The sequence below is a fragment of the Callorhinus ursinus genome, unplaced genomic scaffold (genome assembly GCF_003265705.2).
Source record: "Callorhinus ursinus isolate GAN/ISIS: 27379988/994484 unplaced genomic scaffold, GSC_fseal_2.0 scaffold1, whole genome shotgun sequence".
NCBI classification, from domain to species: domain Eukaryota; kingdom Metazoa; phylum Chordata; class Mammalia; order Carnivora; family Otariidae; genus Callorhinus; species Callorhinus ursinus.
The window spans coordinates 132,559,852-132,580,057 of record NW_027397063.1 but is presented as its reverse complement, the minus strand read 5'-3'; positions in this window follow the sequence as shown (position 1 = coordinate 132,580,057).

Here is a 20,206-nt window from a genome sequence, read left to right as displayed (position 1 = left end):
GGGACCATAAAATTTGCCTTTCAGGGCATATAGATATCATTTAGTGAGCAAAATGTCTCCAGTGTGTAATTAATTTTTCAAATGCTAAAAGCTCAGTCTCCTTCAAGAGCCCGATAACATTTGTGGTTCTTAGTGTAATGACGGTGTCTCTGGTGGTGTTACCTAATTATCTTCTTCTGAAAGTGACTCTCAATTTCATTTCTCACTTCAGCTAGTTAGAGCTTTGTTATTCCCCCAACAAGAGCCTTCCCTCCAGTCTTAAGCAGTCAGACGGGACACACCAACCCATATCTGTTGTGGCGGTCATCACAAAGGGAGGGAGAGCCAGAGAGGCAACTGGAGATACATCTCTCCACAATCATTCTTGGGAAAGTTTTGTATCTGCTTCTGCCACCAAATCTGCCATCTAACTGTAGTCCTTAACATTCAGATAGTCAAGCTTTTCTTTGTGTGAACACACACAATAAAACGGGGGAAAGTAGATGAGCGTATTCCCGCCTTCATGGAGTTTACTGAAGACACACATGAGGCAAATACAATTTATCCTGAGAAAATAAAATTTTAAAATTCAGATCTCTCATCTGAATCTGCACAATCATAAATAAATAATGATGCTAAGCATTCCTACACATACTCATCTAATACCCATTCAGGAGGGATCACAAAGAAATTGTGGCAAAAAATTATCAAGGCCTGACCAGAATTGATGAGATGGCTCTAGAGTAAATCTGGGTCCCTTAGTCACAGGAGTACCTTAGGTCAGGTCCCCTAGAAGCAGGGCTTGAGGCGGCGACTCTCCTAAAGGTTAATTAAGGTAGTTCTCTCAGGAGAAGCGAAGGGAGAGAAGCAGGCTGGGGCGGGAGAAGGGTTACTGTTACTCGGCATTCCACACAAATTTATGGAGAATGAATGATGTATCAATTTTGTATTTAATAACATAATGAGAGTAATGTGGCCTTAATGATTCTCTTTTCCCTTAGATTCTAGGAAGCTCAGAGCTTAATATGCTCACAGTAACCATATTTGCCTACTTTGGGCTGATATAATAACCATCAGCTACAGCCAATACCCTCCCCCCCACACACACATCCCTTATATAGAGATTGTAATTTTCCACATGAGTTTTGCTCTTACCTAGGTATGACTTTTTACCATTCATGATAACAGTTCCCATTTACTGAGAGGTATTATACTAAATTCTTTGCATCTGCCATCTTATTTAATCGTCACAAGATTCTTATAAAGTCCAGATTGCACAGATAAGGAAACTGAGGCCCAGAGTGGTTACTTGCCCAAGATGAGAGTGGTCATAGTGACATAGCCGGGAGTTACACCCAGGCAGTCTGATTTTTATACACTCGTCTTGTACCATTGCCTCTGTTTCTTTTATTATTTGCTAATTAGTAGAACCAAACTATAAATAAATGTGAGTGGTAGAGCCCTTACTCATCCGGGAATTGATGGTCATCACGTGCCTGTTTCTACAGGTTGTCTTGTGCAGTCACTGTGCCTGGCTGTGGAGCAGAACCACACTCTCTGTGCGCACCTGGCAGAGCACCATGGCTTCACGCCAGAGGTCCCTGAAGACACTGACAGATAGCTCCCCCACCTTCCATCACCATCTTGTTGGCAGTTGCAGCCTCAGGGAGGACATGCCACTGTGGGCCACACTTGAGCCGCCTCCCGTGAGTCAGTGCCCTGTCTAAAGCTCTCTTTAATGAGCCTTGCCAGGCCTAATGAGCTTGGTTTGATACTCTGCTCTGTAAAAGGCTGTCTCTCACCGTCTGTCCTCGAATGACACCTGTGTCTTTGTTCTTGCCTTTACCCGAGTGGGGGTGATTCTTGGTGTTTTGATAATCCTGCTGTGCTTTTCAAAATTTCCAACTTCAGCCATACTTTCCCATCCCATCCCACCCCAGGACAGGAAATATTTGTAACTTGCCAGAACTGTCCTCTTTCCCGAGGGTGAAAGAGTAAATGAGGCAATGTCTGGAAAGTGACTGGAAAGCATGTCAAAGGTGGGCAAAGGTATACTGGCACTGGGGTCTACACACGATTTTAAATTGTCTCTGTCTTGACAGGTTTAAATTTGATATTGACTTATGAAATAAATCCATTTATGTTTGTTTTGATGTTGGCTATAATTTTTTTATATTTTTATGAGACTATTAGAGCAGATTTTCATTTGCTGACCAGAGGAGCAGTACTAAGAACACAGTTCTCCCTCTGTATGTCTCTGAAGTGCCCACCTGTCTCCTCCCAGCAGGCTTGTCACCTGTTTTCTGCCATTGATGAGTTGGATACTCTTCTCACAGGATGACTCAAGTGTCTGTGTTGTACTGACTTGCAAAATAGTCCTAAAGTCTGAAAAGTGCATTGACAATATCATTTATTCTGAGGTACTCAATACATTATTTCAATTTAACAATCTAGCCCCAGAGCCATGGCATCAGCTTCTGACGTAGCCCTAGGGGCATGCTTTGAAACAAACAGCCATGGGGTTTTTGCACAACAGAACAGACTCTGTGGGTCTGTGTCCTTCGATTCCTGGAGGAAGCTGGAGCAGACACAGTGGTGTTACAAGTTTAGGAATTATTAGTTTTTATCTGTTCAAACTGAAGAATAGATAGACACCTACCTTCATCGGATGCGGTCGGATGGAAAAGAAAAACTTAGGTAGACCAGATCTTGGTGGGGTGGGAAGGTGAGGGGGCTACCAAGGTGAGGGAGAAGGGTGGGAATGGGGAGGAGTGTGGTTTCTCAGATAAATGCTTCAAGGTTGGCTGGGGGAACAAAAATCTCAGGTTAGTTTCTGGTTCCCTTGGTTTAGAAACTTTATGTGCTATTCTAAGTTTTGTGCAAACAGATACAAGAGTTGGGTTTGGGGCTTGCTAGTTTTAGCAGAAGTCTTTTTTCTCCCCTCTCCCCTCCTCTCCACCTCCTCCCTTTCCTCCTCTTCCTTCTCTTCTACTTACTGAAGCTCTGATAGAAATATTGCTTGGTGGGGTTTCCAGCTTTCAACTTTGAATGACATAATCTTCTACAGAAGCTACCCGTACTGTGTAGTGAAGTTTTCTGGCACTTACCCAAGTAATAAAGTTCAAGGGTCTAAAACACTAGTTTCCCACAACTACGAACACAATCCCTTTTGGAGAAAGGAAAACATGTCTATGTGCTGGTGAGGGTAAACCAGAAGAAACTCGAGGGGAAGGTCTCTTAGGAGAAACGATATATCACAATTCAGCTTCTACTCTCTTTCAATGCTGACACAAGATTGATTTTATAGCAGACCCTACCCATCCCCCTTCGTATGCATGCACCTGATGGTCAGCATGCCCCAGTGATTTCCAGTGCACCTCTGTGCCTGACTTCCCTTCCCCAACCACACACCCCTGTGTTCTGGTGCCAGGAAATTAACATTCCCCAAGAGCAACCCTCAACTACAAACCGATGGAGTTGGTGTGTAAATACCCCAACACCCTCACTCTTCTCACGGGATGACTGAAGTGTCTGTGTTGTACTGACTTCCAAAGTTGCCCCACAGGGTCAAGCTCCAGTTGCCCTCTATTGTAGCTGCCTCGGTAAATGTACTCCCCATTGGCTGCCTTCCTTCCTTCCCTACCCCAATTCCCACTTCATACTGGTGCTCCCTGCGCCTCCTAAACTACTTGCCCTGGCATCCATACTTCAGGGTCTGCTTCCAGGGGAAGCCAACGAAGACAACTTTGAAACATTCATTTAACCAACATTTATTGGATGCCTATTGTATACCAGGCACTGTGATGAACCAGATGACACAGGTCTTGCCTGTTTGGAACGACACATGCTCTCCTCCCTCTCTCTTCCTCCTCGCCATTGAAATCTTCAGTCTGTTTCTCCTCCATTCTGTTCTACCCATGGATTCCCAAATCGCTGTCATAATATCATTCTCATTATGACCCTTTCCAGCGTAAAAACCCATGACGGCTTCTCATGACCCCAAGCCCCCAACTTCACGCTTTTTGAAGTGGTACTTGAGGATGTCATGACCGAGCCCTAAGCTTTGCTTCTCAACAGTCTCAGGTCTTATTTCTCCCCCTTTCCCGTGTGTCCTGTGATCTGGCCTTTCCAGAGCAGTGGGATGAGCATAATCACACCAAGGGTAGGAGCACGGACTTTGGAGCCAGAGGCACGGCTCTGTCACCCAATGTTAATACCAGCGTGATCTCGGGCAAATGATTTGACCTCTCTGTGTTTCGGTTACTTCACCTGTAAAATGGCATAGCATGACTTAGTCTCTAGAGTCACTGTGAGGAGTAAGTGAGAGAGTGCACATAAAGCACATAGAACAGAAGCTGGGCTGCTGTAAATACTGTCATTATTGCTAGTATTGGGGTCCATCACATGTGGAACACACAGCACGTGCTTGTGTTGTGCCCTGCCCGGACCATATTCCCCCTTTTCAGTGCATTTAACAAACGTCTCACTCAAGACCCCACTCAAGTATTAACCTCTCAATACAGCTTTCTCTTACCAGCTCCTCACACCAGCCCTAAGAAATCATTGCTCTCAGTTTTTCAGTTCCATGGCATTTTATATATATATTTGTACTAACACTATATTATGGCTGAGAGAGAGAGAGAGAGAGAGAATCTCCCATGTGGACTATGAGCTCTCTCAGTGTGGGGACTGTATATTATTTGTCTTTATATCTCCAATGTCCAGTATAGTACCTGGAATGTGGTTGGTGCTCCATGAAATTTAACGTAAGAAGGAGCAAGTGTATACATGAATGAATGAATGGATTTGTTGCAGGATATAGAGTAGGAGCCACATCTAAAGCCAACCTATCTTCTGCCTCTCTCTTGAGAACTCCAATAGAGCAGGCAAATCTGTCCCGATCCTCCAACAGTCTATTTGCTTCACATCCTTCATCAGTCCTCACCCCTCCCCCTCATTACACCTCCTTTCTAGTACTTTTCCTCTGGGCCCATAGAACATAAGGATGTGATACTGAAAGACTCAGCATTTGAGCAGAGAGGCAGGTTGCCATAGTAACCACCCACAAAATATAGTGCCAGCGAGTGCAACTACAGACGGTCCCTGACTCGCAGCTTACGGTTTTTCTGTTTTATGATGTTGTGAAAGTGATATGCAGTCCATAGAAACTTCGAGTTTTGAACTTGGATGTCCTCCTGGGCTGGTGCTATGCCCTAAGATCCTCTCCAGTGATGCTGAGCGGGGGCAGCCCCTGCTCCTAGTCGGCCATGCGAATCCAGGGGTAAACAACCAGTAGGGATACTGACAGTCTGTACCCATATAGCCATTCTCTTTGTCACTTTCAGTTGAGTGTTCACCAAATTACACAAGAGAGCCCACACTTCATTGTCAAGGGGGCTTTGTGTGAGATGATTTTGCCCAACCGTAGGCTAATGGAAGTGTTCTGCGCACACTGAAGATCAGCAGGGCTAAGCTATGACGTTTGGTAGGTTAGGTGTACTAAATGCATTTCGACTTAGGATATTTTCAATTTGCAATGGGTTTTTCGGTGGGTAACCCCATCATAAATGGAGGCAGATCTGTTTCTCCCTTCAGGCCTCCACTCCCAGCCTGGCCATGGCTGATGGGAGGCAGCAGAGGGATATTCCGGAGCATTTCCACATTAAGTGTGTGCTGTGCCCCTTGCCTCTTCATTTCATACTGCTGTTGTGAGTTTTTAGAGCTTGCTTTTCTGTAGGGATTTTGTTTCCTTGGAAGTGGGGAGGCATGGGCATTTAACAAACTTCTCACTCAACACCCCACTCAAGTCTTGACCTCTCAATACAGCTTTCCCTTACCTGCTCCTCATACCAACCCTAAAAAATCATTGTTCTCAGTTTTTCAATTCCATGGTACTGGAACCCAAGTCGCCTTGTTAAATGGTTCTTAAAACAGCAGGAGCCTACCCTTGGTGTCCTGTTCTCCTGCCTTAGAAATGCTTTGGGGATTAATGAGAGGAAGCTTGCTTGGTGCTTATGAGCTCCTGTTGAGCCAGAAACAAGCCACAGGTGCGTTGTATTCAGTCTTGGGTTGGAGGATCCTGGGAAGGACTAGTTCCTCCAGCATTGTTCTCAGGACTGCTGTTTACTACTGGGCTTTGCACCAGAGTCACATGGGAAATGTCTTTGCATTTCCTGTAAAAACGGCTGTAGGGAAACTTCCTTACAATAAGCGAGAGTCTGATGATAAATTCTGAGAACTTGGGGCCCAGGAAATGTTTATTTATTTCTCTTCGTGAACCATGGCTTATTTTTTTGTTGTTGTTCCCTACTAATGGACAGTGAATGTCATATGGCTGCTGGAAGTTCTGAGCAACACATGAGGTTCCCAGTGCTATTCTCCTCAGCCAGCACGCCTTGTTACAACATTCATATATATATATATATATTCCCCTTTTTGGCCTTTTTTTGAAACTGTAATTTTATTAGAAATTACCATCTATCTTGTCAGTGACTGGGGACGGAGCAAAAATGGTATGAGTACCCGGTATATTGAAGAATCCGAATCATGACATGTTTTCCCCATAATTTCAACCGACTGGGCTGGATTAAGTCTCCCACCTAACACTACGGCCTTTTACTTTCATTTATAAAACAACCCATTTTGGTCTTAAAATTCAGTCTTGTTCATTGAAAACTTCTCTCTCATTTCTGAGTCACATGATTTCTCCTCCTTCTCAACCATCCCGCATAGACTAGACTTGGGGGTCTGTTAGCTAGGAGTGAAGCAGGGGGTGGGGGGATTGTAAGTCTTTGCCCTCACCCTTCTCTGTGAGCTCCAATGGGCCCTGCTGACAGGGGGTGCCTCTAAGTAGCCCTCCAATGTGTGAGTGGTCCCTCTGGAAATCTAGCCACTTTGTCCGGCAGACCCCCGGCTCGTGGCAGCTTTGGTCAGACGTGGGGGCACCCCTTGCACATGCTGTGGTAGTCTCAGGCAAGGCTGTAGCCATAGAGCTCACCTTCCATCCCTTGGGCATTTGGGTGTGCATGTGCCTCCTTCTTACCTCCTGGGAGCGGGGAAAGTGGGGTGTGGTGCAGGATGGCGAGTGTGGTGGCAACACAGAGAATAAAATGCCTGCCAGTCAGCCTCAACCATCCCAAGTGATTCTCTTAAGTTCCCCTGTACTTGGGTTTGGGGGTGTGGAAGCAGAAGGAGGAAAGGCAAAATAGTTTCATTTTGCAAATGCTTCCTACCGGTCCACCTCAAAAGGTGACCCCTCCTCTCTCCTCAGGTCCCTCTTGTGTGGACAGGGGTGCGTTGGAGGGAGGAGATGGTTCTGCTAAGATGGCCCCTTCTGGTAAGTCTTGGAAGGATGCAGTTGGACCCAGCTTCTGCGGGTTCTCTGACGTGAGACTCTGCGCTCCCTGGTGACTTTTGTTTTCAGTGATGACCCTTATTCACAATTCTGGGAAAATGGGGGGAAACATCACACATGACCCACAATCCCATCCTGTGACATAAGGAAATTGTCAAAAATTGTTTCCTGAGTACATGAAGGTTTTATGGCACCAGAGGAAAAAAAAACAGACTTTTGTTTCATTCATTTATTCATGCATTCATTCATTTATTTTTAAGTAGGCTCCATGCCCAGCATGGGCACAAACTCCCAACTCTGACATCAAGAGTTGCATGTTCTACAAACTGAGCCAGCCAAGTGCCCCATATTTTGTTTTGTTTTGTTTTGTTTCCTGGCAGTCCTCTCCTTTATGGATGTCAGACCTTTTTATTTTAAGGAAAGGACTAATAACAGCCTTGTCCTTTCCAATCTTCCCTTTGCCTGTAGGGGACAGTGGCTTCATCTAGAGCTCAGGATTTTTTTTTTTTAATTTCAATTCAATTAATTAACGTATAATGTATTATTGGTTTCAGAGGTAGAGGTCAGTGATTCGTCAGTCTTATATAATACCCAGTGCTCATTACGTCACGTGCCTTAAAGTCTATCACCCAGGTACTTCATTCCCCCACCTACCTCCCCTCCAGCAACCCCCAGTTTGTTTCCCATGATTAAGGGTCTCTTATGGTTTGTCTCCCTCTCTGGTTTTGTCTTGTCCTATGTTTTCCTCTCTTCCCCTATGATCCTCTGTTTTGTTTCTTAAATTCCACATATCAGTGAGATCATATGATAATTTCTTTCTCTGATTGACTTATTTCGCTTAGCATAATACCCTCTAATTCCTTCCACGTTGTTGCAAATGGCAAGATTTCATTTTTTTGTTGGCTGAGTAGTATTCCATTGTATATATATACCACATCTTCTTTATCCATTCATCTGTCAATGGACATCTGGGCTCTCTCTGTGGTTTGGCTATTGTGGACATTGTTGCTATAAACATTGGGGTGCATGTACCCCTTCAGATCACTACATCTGTATCTTTGGGGTAAATACCCAGTAGTGCACTTGCTGGGTCATAGGGTAGCTCTATTTTCAACTGTTTGAGGAACCTCCATACTGTTTTCCAGAGTGGCTGCACCAGTTTGCATTCCCACCAACAGTGTAGGAGGGTTCCCCTTTCTCCACATCCTTGCCAACATCTGCTGTTTCCTCACTTGTTAATTTTAGCCATTCTGACGGGTGTGTGGTGGTATCTCATTGTAGTTTTGATTTGTATTTCCCTGATGCCAAGCGATGCTGAGCACTTTTTCATGTGTCTGTTGGCCAGTTGTATGTCTTCTTCGCAGAAATGTCTGTTCATGTCTTCTGTCCATTTCTTGATTGGATGATTTGTTCTTTGAGTGTTGAGTTTGATAAGTTCTTTTAGATTTTGGATACTAGCTGTTTATCTGATATTTCATTTGCCAAATATCTTCCCCATTCTTTTGGTTGTCTTTTGGTTTTGTCAACTGTTTCCTTCACTGTGCAAAAGCTTTTTATTTTGATGAAGTCCCAGTAGTTCATTTTTGCCTTTGTTTCCCTTGCCTTTGGAGATGTATCTAGTAAGAAGTTGCTGTGACTGAGGTCATAGAGGTTGCTGCCTGTGTTCCCCTCTAGGATTTTGACGGATTCCTGTCTCACATTTGGTTCTTTCATCCATTTTGAGTCTATTTTTGTGTGTGGTGTAAGGAAATGGTCCAGTTTCATTCTTCTGCATGTGGCTGTCCAATTTTCCCAGCATCGTTTGTTGAAGAGACTGTCTTTTTTTCCATTTGACCTTCTTTCCTGCTTTGTCAAAGATGAGTTGACCATAGAGTTGAGGGTCCATTTCTGGGCTCTCGATTCTGTTCCATCGATCTATGTGTCTGTTTTTGTGCCAGTACCATACTGTCTTGATGATGACAGCTTTGTAATAGAGCTGGAAGTCTGGAATCGTGATGCCGCCAGTTTTGGTTTTCCTTTTCAACATTCATTTGGCTATTCCTGGTCTTTTCTGGCTCCATACACATTTTAGGACTATTTGTTCCAGCTCTGTGAAAAAAAACTGATGGTATTTTGATAAGGATTGCATTGAACGTGTAGATTGCTCTAGGTAGCATAGATATTTCAACAATATTTGTTCTTCCAGTCCATGAGCATGGAATGTTTTTCCATTTCTTTGTGCCTTCTTCAATTTCTTTCATGAGTGTTCTGTAGTTTTCTGAGTACAGATTCTTTGCTTCTTTGGTTAGGTTTATTCCTAGGCATCTCATGGTCTTGGGGACAATTGTAAATGGGATCAACTCTAATTTCTCTTTCTTCTGTGTCATTGTTAGTGTATAGAAATGCAACTGATTTCTGTGCATTGATTTTATGCCACTTTGCTGAATTCCTGTATGAGTTCTAGCAATTTTGGGGTTGAGTCTTTTGCATTTTCCACATAGAGTATTATGTCATCTGTGAAGAGTGAGAGTTTGACTTCTTTGCTGATTCAGATGCCTTTATTTCTTTTTGTTGTCTGATTGCTGAGGCTAGGACTTCTAGTACTATATTGAACAGCAGTGGTAATAGTGGATATCCCTGGCATGTTCCTGACCTAAGGGGAAATTCTCTCAATTTTTCACCATTGAGAATGATATTTGCTGTGGGCTTTTCATAGATGGCTTTTATGATATTGAGGTATGTTCCCACTGTCCCTACACTGTGGAGAGTTTTAATCAAGAAAGGATGCTGTACTTTGTCAAATGCTTTTTCTGTGTCAATTGAAAGGGTCATATGTTTCTTGTCCTTTCTTTTATTTATGTAGTGTATCACACTGATTGATTTGCAGATGTTGAGCCACCCTTGCAGCTCAGGAGTAAATCCCACTTGGTCGTGGTGAATAATCCTTTTAATGTACTGTTGGATCCTATTGGCTAGGATTTTGGTGAGAATTTTTACATCCCTGTTCATCAGGGATATTGGTCTGTAATTCTCCATTTTGGTGAGGTCTTTGGTTTTGGGATCAAGGTAATGCTGGCCTCATTGAAAGAGTTTGGAAGTTTTCCTTCCATTTTCTATTTTTTGAAACAGTTTCAGAAGAATAGGTATTAATAGGTATTAATTCTTCTGTCCATACTGATTAGGTTCCTAGCTGCTTCTTGTTCTCTTTTTTGAGGTGAGTTTTTCTGTCTTGTCATTCTGTCCAGAGAAGAAAAGATGAACAAGAGAACAAAATACTAAAATGGCAACAATGGCCCTAGAGAAATATACTCTAAACAAATCAGAAGAGACCTGAAACCAAAAAAAAAATAAAATAAAATAAAAATGTTTTAAACATTTAAAAAAAAAAACTTAAAAAAGAGAGAATATAATCAGACAGGTGAACAGAATAGAGCAATACACTGGATCCTGTGTGTGTTTTGGTCTGTTTGTTAGAAAACTAGATTCTAAAATTGTAAAGAAAGAAAAACTTATATATATACGAAAATAAAATTAAATACATTGAAAAGATAGAATGTAACTGTAAAGATGAAAATTTAAAAAGACTTTAACAAAACAAAACAAAACAAAACAAAGAAACCCCCAAAAATGGAAGAAGAAAAAAGAGAGAGAGAGAATATGGTCAGACAGATGAACAGAACAGAGCCATGCACTAGATTTTGGGTGTATTTTGGTCTGTTAGAAGAAACTGCATCCCAAAATTGTAAACAAAGAAAAAGTTATACATACATATACAAAAATAAAATTAAATACAATGAAGATAGAATGTAACTGTAAAAATAAAAATTAAAAAAGATTTTAAAAAAGAGTTGATAAAATAAGAAATTAGTTGAAAAAGGAAAGAGAAAAAACATTTAAAAAGAATTAAAGTTGAAAGACTAAAGAATCCTGGGGAAAAAACCATTAATTCTGTGTACTGTATTCTGCTAGCGCTGGAGTTTTGCAGTTCTCATTGATTGGTAAACTTGGTCTTGGCTAGATGTTCTTGCGGATCTTCTGGGGGAGGGGCCTTTTGCGTTGATTCTCAAGTGTATTTGCCCCAGGCGAATTGCACTGCCCTTGCCAGGGGCCAGGCTAAGTAATCTGCTCTGGTTTGCTCTATGTGGCTTTTGTTCCCTGAAGGCTTTCTGCACAGCTTTAGAGGACGAGAATGAAAATTGCAGCCTCCCAGTCTCTGGCCCTGGAGGAGCCAAGAACTAGGGGCCCCTCTCCTCCGTGCACCTTCAGGGAAAAACAGTCAATCACTCCTGTCTCCCTGGTCTCCAGCCTGACTCCATGCTCACCTGGACTGTGACTGAGCATTTCTATCTCTGGCACATGACCTAGTTTGGAGTCTCCAAACCCTGCAAATTCTTGCGGTGTGCTCTGGCACTGCTCTTCCTGGGGGAGAGAGCGGGGGGATGTCACGGGTTCTGCCACTTGTTGGCCCCTGCTTGGACAGCAGTTGCCTGACCATACCGTGGTTCACGGTTTATGGCAACTCTGAGCTGAGAGCCCACTCCTGGGCTCACTGTTTGCAGTCGGCTTCCCGGGTCCAATGCCTGGGAGCTCTGCAGCACTTGGGCACCTCCGGTTCTTCCTGTGACCCCGAGGATTCTGAGACCACACTGTCCCACCTAGGGTTCTGCCCCCACTTAGCCACTTCAGCACCGTTCAGGCCAGGACATCCCTCAGTGGAGAAGACTTTGAGAAGCTCATGATTCTGTACTCTGCCGCTGTATCACTTTCCAGTGCCGGCTGATGGAGTCTCCCTCCTCCCCTGCCACTTCTCTTCCCATATATCACCTCGGATTCACTTCTCCACACCTCCTACCTCGCAGAAAGTGGTTGCTTTTCTATTTGTAGAGTTGCAGCTATTCTCTTCTTCCATCTCTGGCTGAGTTCGCAGGTGTTCAGAATGATTTGATAGCTATCTAGCTGAATTCCTGGGACCAGATGAAACAAAGGTCTCCTACTCCTCCACCATCTTGGATTCCTCTAGAGCTGAGGATTTTGTGACATCTGTTTTGTGGGCTCCAGAGAGAGATATTTGGGGGCTCACTTCCTAATTCTCAGTTCTCAGGTAGGTGGTTGCTAAATATCTCTGGCTATCCATCATTGACTAGAGAAAATTTCCATGTTCTTTTCAGTCCACGAGTTGGGAAACATGCTATGTGGTGAAGTTCAAGAGGAACCTGTTTTCCTGCTCCAAGGGATTAAGGAAACTGATAATAAGCAGTTGGGTAAATCCCTATCAAAAAAGGACAAAAGGCATAGAAATCTATGGGAGAGCAATCCTCTTTGTATAGCTCTACAAAACCAGTTTGGATGGTACATTTGTTTTGTGGCTACAGTACTATTAAAACAGAGAGAAACCTACCTCCTATAGATAGATGGGATGGGGTAGCATGGTGGGGGTATGCACTTAAAAAGTAGGATTATCTCTATTGTCAGTCATCTGAGGAGCACACACACCCCTCAGAACCTCAACTGAGGTCAATGTCCCCAGGTATAAAGCAAAGCTACCATTTCTCAAACATTAACTGTGTGCCAGGTTCCATCCAAAATGGTTATCGAGTATGATACCATGTATTCTCCACAATAACACCAGGGAGTGCATCCTATTAATATAGGTGGGAAAGCAGAGGCACAGAGAAGTTAAGTCTTGTCTAAGAACCAGTAAGCAGTAGAGTGTGGATTTGAACCTGAGCAATTTCCCTTCAGAGCCCAAATTCTGAACCCCCTGCTATATTATGGCTGCCCTGGTGTGGGCAGGATTCTTTGGGGCTGGGGGTTGTGCAGTAACCTAAGCTGGAGAACTAGAATAAAGTCCACCAGCCAGGGGAGCAGAAACCAGCTCATTGTATGACTCATGGTTTTTCTTGTTTTTTGTTTTTTACCTACACATTTTTTTCCTGTGGGATTTTTTTTTTTTTTGTGGTGTTGATTATACCCTTTTTAATTTAATTAGGGAGTCCATGAGAATGGGGTTTTTGGGTCAGACTGACACAGAGGGATCAGGGTACCTTGAGGCCACCATGATGAGCAAGGGATCGAAGTGAGACAACACCAAAAGTATGTTGGCAAAGGAGGGCCTAGTCCCCATTGCATGGTTCATTCACATTTGTCCCCATCTGGGCATTCTCTCTCTGTGGCCAAAACTTGGAGTTCCTGCTTTGATTTTGTTGGAGAACACAGTAATTTTTAAGATAATAACTTTAGAAAGAAGTTAGTAATAAAAAAAAAAGAAACAATTTGGAAAGTTTTGGTCAGAAAGGACATGTTAAGCTTTGACCACAGGGAAAAAAGAATCTAGTCCAGACAATGTTCCTGAAGTGCACTAGCAATTTGTCTAATGTGATACAGATTCTTGTTATAGCAGCACCTCCTCAGGCCATCATTTGGGAGAAATGAAGTATTTCATAGTAGTAAGTGTCACAGCTAATGAGAATTAGTTCTTTCAATATTGTTTTTAAGTTTTTACACCTTTGTACAAAGGAGATTTTGTTGTTGTTGTTTTTTTTCTTTCAGGTGATAGCTCTATCAGTCCTGCATCCTGATGGTGGTGGTGATTACATGAATTAATTACATGTGTTAAAGTTCTCAGAACTCGGGCGCCTGGGTGGCTCAGTTGGTTAAGCGACTGCCTTCGGCTCAGCTCATGATCCTGGAGTCCCGGGATCGAGTCCCGCATCGGGCTCCCCGCTCAGCGGGGAGTCTGCTTCTCCCTCTGACCCTCTCCCCTCTCATGCTCTATCTCATTCTCTCTCTCAGATAAATAAATAAAATCTTTTTAAAAAATTCTCAGAACTGTACACACTGCCAATAGTCAATTTTATTGTGTGGTAATTTTCTAAGTGAAAAAAATTTAAAGGAAAAAAATCCTACACTTTCTAAGGGAAATATTAAAATGTGTACCTCCTAGGGGTACCTTGCTGGCTCAGTTGGAAGAGCATGTGACTTTTGATCTTGGGGTTTTGAATTCAAGCCCCATGTTGGGCGTAGAGCTTACTTAAACAAATAAAATAAAAATAAAAAATAAATAAAAGACGAAGACTTTTCTTTTTTAAAAAGTGTGTACTTCTCAGCCTTTTTTAACAGGGTAAACTGCATATGAATTTACCTCTTCTGTGCATTTCAGGGGCATTTGAGCAGCAGGGAACCGATGTTCCCTCTGTAGAAGAAAAGTAATGAAATTTAAGTGCCAGGACCCAGCATTATCACAGGCCCATGAGTGCGGGCTCTAGCTGAGCATGTTTGAGGTGGGGAAGGAAGCAAGGTTGCAAAGGAATTATTTGCGTGTAAACACTTCTGTTAAATTGCTGAGAAATCTCAGTAAAAGGAGATGTAACTCTTCAGAACTCTGGTAATTCGGTATGTGTGTGTTTTTCCCAATGGAAATAAATATTCACTTTTATATCTAATTGTGCATTACATACTGGTGTTCTTTTTCTTAAAGAAAGTCCCTTAGGGGACACCTGGGTGGCTCAGTCGGTTAAGAGCCTGCCTTCGGCTCAGGTCATGATCCCAGGGTCCTGGGATTGAGCCCCACATCGGGCTCCCTGCTCAGCAGGGAGTCTGCTTCTCCCTCTGTCTGCTGCTCCCCGTGCTTCTGTTCTCTCTCTCTCCCCTCTCTCTCTCTGACAAATAAATAAAATCTTAAAAAAAAAAGTCCCCTAGGGGCACCTGGGTGGCTCAGTTGGTTAAGTGACTGCCTCTTGGTTTCAGCTCAGGTCATGATCTTGGAGTTATGAGTTCGAGCCCCACGTCAGGCTCTGGCTTAGCTCAGAGTCTGCTTGGGACTCTCTCTCCCTCTCCTTCTGCCCCTCCTCCCTGCTCTCTCTCTCTCCCCAACCCCCTGAAATAAATAAATAAATCTGAAAGAAAGAAAGAAAGAAAGAAAGAAAGAAAGAAAGAAAGAAAGAAAGAAAAAAAAAGTCCCTTAAATTATATAAGCTTCAGATCCTACAAAATCCAAGTCCACTCCCACTCAAGGGTTACAGAGGTGTGTTGGGCATTTGATAACCCACTCAGCGGTCCTCTAGTCATGGAGCTGGGTTCTTAGAGGTTTTTGTCATTGCTCCATTTTTTTTTCCTGTGGCAGTCTGCTTGCCTCCAATAGTACTCACATTTTCTTTGTTGATTCCCTTCTTCGGATCTAGCTGGGGCTAGAAAGCCATATAATGAAGCTTTTTAGAATGACTTAACTCTGGGTTAGAGATTCACAAAGTTTCTTGTATTTGACCACGATGCCTAGGATTTTTTCTACTCATTTCCCAGCACCCACATATCCTTCAGATGGTTGATGTTCCTACACAAGTTATTACCACGTGAGTTAGATTTTTATCATATTTTGCTTGTTAATAAAACAGGATGTTTCATTTTGAAAAAAAAAAAAGAGAAAGTAGGGTGTTAGGACTTCATAAATGTTTATGAAGCTTTTAAGCTGCTTCGTACAGCCATCCTGATTCTCCAAGGAAGCACTCAACAGTGTACAAGCAGGTACATACTTTCCATCAACATTTGGGGTTTTAGAGGCTCTAGGAGCGCCTGGCTGTGTCCATTTCAGGCTCTGGCTGTAATAAGTAGGGTGAGCTTTATAAGTGATGCCCCTGCCCCATTCCACCGCCCCCAGGGCTCCTCTGGATTGGGTCTTCAAGGCCAAGTTCAGTGATGTCACTGTAGCTTGTGGCCAGCAGGGGGCTGTGGCACTTAGTGGCCTCCCAGACTTTAGGCTGCAGAATTGATGAGAAGCAGAGGGTGTGCATCCAACCTAAGAGCCTCTCACTACTATTCTTTCCAAGCCTCATTCTCCATCTCCACCCTAAGTCTGACATAGAAATAGATACCAGTAATGAATAATAATAACTATGATTTGTGTTAACTGCTCTATAATTGACAGGTTGTAAAGAATGCTTATTATTTACAGCAAAAACCTTATGACACTTCAGTCCTGATCTAGACAACATTTCTTTTCCAGGTGCCTGATTGAGTTAACCTCATCGAGTGAAAAGGTGGAGGACTGCAAGAAGCCAACAATTTCCTCCAATCTGAGCCAGGAAGGGAAGCCATTCTTCCTTTCCTGCAATACTGGACGTAGTTATAATAGGTACACCATGACTCACAGGTCTCACATCTAAGAAGTCTTTGGGCCCATTTCTGCCTCCAAAGCTGATGTTTCCAGTGATAAGAACCTAAGAAGTCTTAGCTGTTTGGTTACACTTTAACCTTGGCCAGACGAGATAATGGGAGACATTGGGTACAGGACCAGGGAAACCCACACTCTTCTGTCTTCCTAAGGGGCAGAGGATGGAAGACCCTGCTGAGAAAGGCTTTCTTGTCTAAGTGAAAATGAGGCAGCAAATCTAGTGACAAGAGCATGGCTTCCTTATTGGGCACTTGATGTTCAAGTCTGGCTACTAAGTTGTTATATGATCTCAGCTCTTCTATGGACTTCCCCTTCCCAGTCCTCATCTGGAAAATGGGCTTTTACCACACCAGGACCTTGCTTAACACACTCGTGTGTTTTTATTTATCTTTTAAATAACTAATTGTCATTGCCATCAGTGTGGACTAAAGAATTCCAGAAAGCCCATAAATTAAAGCTTATCACCACTGTGCCTGGTGGTGTTTGATGATATTGTTGCTCATATTGTCCTTCACCAGACAGGAATGAGCCACCAACTTGTGTCAAACATTGTGTTGGGCATTGTTTTTGTATAAATCAAAGCAGTCATAATCTTTTTTTTTTTAAGATTTTATTTATTTATTTGAGAGAGAGAATGAGAGATAGAGAGCACGAGAGGGAAGAGGGTCGGAGGGAGAAGCAGACTCCCTGCTGAGCAGGGAGCCTGATGCGGGACTCGATCCCGGGACTCCAGGATCATGACCTGAGCCGAAGGCAGTCACTTAACCAACTGAGCCACCCAGGCGCCCAAAGCAGTCATAATCTTTACCCTCAAGGAATTTACAGGTTAGTGGGGGGTTCGGGTGCAACACTGTGGGTGTTGTGTATGTAGGGAACACAGCGGGCCACGTGGAGGGTCCCCTCTCTCATACTTGGGGCCAGAGAAGACTTGAGCTGAATTTTGAAGGAAGAGTAGGAAATAATGAGATGAAAAAGAGCAAGGGGGCATCCAGGGAGCAAGAACAGCATTGCCACACACAGGCATACTGTTCATTAGTGACAACCTGAGTGTCTCGTGAAGAAAACCAAGAGTAATATAGCTCTCTGGCCCAGAGGTCAGGAAATCTGGGGTTGTGGTCTGACACTGTCAACAGCTTTGTGAAACTGGTCCACCCAGTCACTTAATCGCTCTGGGCTTGTTTACTCAACGATCCAAGTGAACGCAGGCTGGTTGTGCTCAAAGATGGCCCCAGGCCTAACTTTCTATACAGTTCTGCATTTTGGGTTAACCCTAAGAAGCCAAATGAGGGTTCCAGGCATCCAGTGACATTGTACCTTGGCTGGCAGCCCAAAGGTCATCAATCAAGCTCCTGAATGCAGTGGTGATGCACTGACTGTATCTAGCTCAGGGCCATGCACAGCACAACTGCCCAAACAGTGTTCTGTAAAACACTGGTCCTCGGCACTTCACCTCCCATCCGGGGGGATGGAAAATAGTGATAATCATTTAGAACCAGGGAAGTCTGATATGTGACGTGTTGGCCAGGCAGCAAGATGCTGAGTGATGGGGCAGAGAATTTTGGATTTGTGCCTTGAAATCATTTTACGGAAAAAGTTGGAAAGCTAGCCCCATCCTTGTCAGGCCCTCAATATTTTTTTCTTTCTTTCTTTCTTTCTTTCTCTCTCTCTCTCTCTCTCTTTCTTTCTTCCTTCCTTCCTTCCTTTCTTTTCTTTCTTTCTAGTAGACTCCATAGCCAACGTGAAACCCAACCCAGGGCTTGAACTCATGACCCTGAGATCAAGACCTGAACTGAAATCAAGAGTCAGACGCTTAACAGTTTAGCCACCCTGGCGCCCCAGGCCCTTAATATTTCTGATGGATGGGGAGCTCCAACACACATTCAGCTTCTGGAAGATTAAGATGTTAACCTTGGATGTGGCTTTTGAAAAGCTCAGGATCCAGTTTCTTCCAACTCATTTAGATATGATACAGTGTTTATCCAGCTGCTGTGAGGGGAAAAATAAATTCCTGGGCTGGAGGTGGGAGCCGGACAGCAGGGTGGTCAGGCGCGATTAGTCCTCATCTGTTCCTAGCTCCAGCAGCCAGTGTTTCCTTAATGGATCACAGCAAAGGGCCGTCTTGTACCCCTCACTCCCTACTCCTACTCTTCCCCCTTGCCTCGTATTCTGGAAATAGCTCCTACCCTTTGTGGGTCAGATCCTTTTCACTCTTTAGATCTGGTTGTGAACGATCTTGGTGTCCTTTCCCCTCAAAGAAGCCCCTTCCCCGTTCCTGCTTGAAGTCAGCCGAGAAGGCAGGGGAACAAGGACTGGGCCAGAAATGGACACTCTCACTGCTTGACCAAAGGAGAACAGACGTTAAGGCCAAGGGCCTCAAGCTCTGAAGCTGTTCAATATAAAGTAGCAAGAGCAGTGTTAAACACCTAAAGAGGTAATGAGGATCGGGGAAATTTTGCTTGAAGTTTTTTTTTTTTTTTTTAAGATTTTTATTTATTTATTTTTTAACAGAGAGAGAGAGAGAGAGAGAGAGCACAAGCAGGCAGAGCGGCAGACAGAGGGAGAGGGAGAAGCAGGCTCCGAGCAGGGAGCCCGACGCGGGGCTCAATCCCAGGATCCTGGGATCATGACCCGAGCCGAAGGCAGCCGCTCAACCGACTGAACCACCCAGGCGCCCCTTGCTTGAAGTTTTAACATTATTTATCGTTCTTTTAAACTGAGTCCTTCATGACCTTGCAAGCTCAAACGGCGCTTCCCCATCAAATCTGAGAAAAAGTTCTAATGATAATAAGTGATCTCCAGAGAGACTTACAGGCTAAATGAACCACACCTGGAGGATAGTCTAAGAGTCCAATTCAAGAACTTTAAGTTCAAGTACTGAGCCTGGGTGACTCAGTCAATAAGCATCTGCCTTCGGCTCAGGTCATGATCCCAGTGTCCTGCGATCGAGCCCCGCATCGGGCTCCCTGCTCCGCGGGAAGCCTGCCTCTCCCTCTCCCATTCCCCCTGCTTGTGTTCCCTCTCTTGCTGTCTCTATCAAATAAATAAAACTTTAAAAAAAAAAGAGAGAGAAGAACTTCAAGTACTGTTTCCTTGTCAAGGACAATGTGGGAGGAAAAGGTAAAGGGAGACAAGGGATCAGTAAGCAGAACAAGGGGGATCTGTTCAAGGGTTTCTTCTTGGAGCCAAAATCCCATTAAAATCATGTTTGTTTCCACTGCAACCCCTGAGTTCAAAAGAGGTCCATTTGAGATTTTTTTCTTTCCTTCAAACCCTTGAACTATATTTAAGCCTCTGGGTTTATGATGGTATCCGGTCTAAAACTGCCAGTTTCAGAAAACCTTTGTACCTTATTGCTGATTTAGGCAACACTGAGGATTAATGACATATTGGGTGGAGTGTTTGAAATGAGATTAAACTGTAGCCGAGCTGATTGTTGCTTCAGCTTGAATTGGTGAGGGATGGGCCAACCTGGGGTGGGGGTGTTGGGGGGAGGAATAAAAGTCTTGCTTTCCTTGCCCTGAGGAAACCGCTTTTGAACAATAAACAAAATGGCTCCCTGCTTTAGATAGGTGACTACACTTGGAAATCTGTAGATGAGTCTTTGGCATTGTGGCAAGCACAGTTTCAGATATAAGGTGGTATCTCTTAATTAAAGCATATAGCTACTGTCTTGAGGATCCTTTGGCTGCTTGGAGGGACAGATTGAAGGGGTAGCAGGAGGTGGGGGC